This window comes from Medicago sativa, chromosome 3 (assembly GCF_051527215.1).
Source record: "Medicago sativa cultivar Bolivia chromosome 3, Bolivia_mono, whole genome shotgun sequence".
NCBI classification, from domain to species: Eukaryota; Viridiplantae; Streptophyta; class Magnoliopsida; order Fabales; family Fabaceae; genus Medicago; species Medicago sativa.
In genome coordinates this window covers 61,663,126-61,663,809 of record NC_140751.1, presented here as the reverse complement: position 1 = coordinate 61,663,809, position 684 = coordinate 61,663,126, and the positions used below count along the sequence as shown (strand labels likewise).

Here is a 684-nt window from a genome sequence, read left to right as displayed (position 1 = left end):
ATGCCAAGGAAAGGCCGTCGGACGGGCAAAAAGTCAAGGAATCTCTGCTGTATTCGAGCAGACTTGACAAGGGCCTGCAAAAGCTCACCGGTGCAGGCATGCCAGGGGCATAACCCCTCGGATATTGCTGGAATCCGTGGCTTTTTGCTGCCCGTTCTGATGCTATTCTGATGCTATTCTGCGCCTAGGCTGAACGTAGCTGTGTGCATGCCATGCCAGGGCTTGCCCCTCGTTTTTTCCCTGGGTTTTTTCCCAGTCTATATAATCCTCAACCGTGTTCTATCCTCCCACTTTAACACTTAGAAATTTTTTAACATTTCAATTCTCATACACTCTACTCTTGAGGTGGAGTCAAGCGACACTATCGACAACGTCAAAGCTAAGATACATGATAAAGAAGGAATTCCCCCTGACCAGCAGAGGTTGATCTTCGCCGGAAAACAGTTGGAAGATGGCCGTACCCTTGCTGACTACAACATCCAGAAAGAATCAACTTTGCATCTTGTTTTGAGGCTTCGTGGTGGAATCATTGAGCCTTCTTTGATGGCGTTGGCCAGGAAGTATAACCAGGATAAGACTATCTGCCGCAAGTGCTATGCACGTTTACACCCTCTTGCTGTCAACTGCAGGAAAAAGAAGTGCGGAGACAACAACCAGTTGAGGCCAAAGAAGAAGATCAAGTAG

General features: G+C 47.7%; 1 pseudogene; it reads left to right on the top strand.

The window, feature by feature from the left end:
• On the top strand, positions 1-684 carry LOC146938908 (ubiquitin-ribosomal protein eL40 fusion protein pseudogene; annotated as a pseudogene).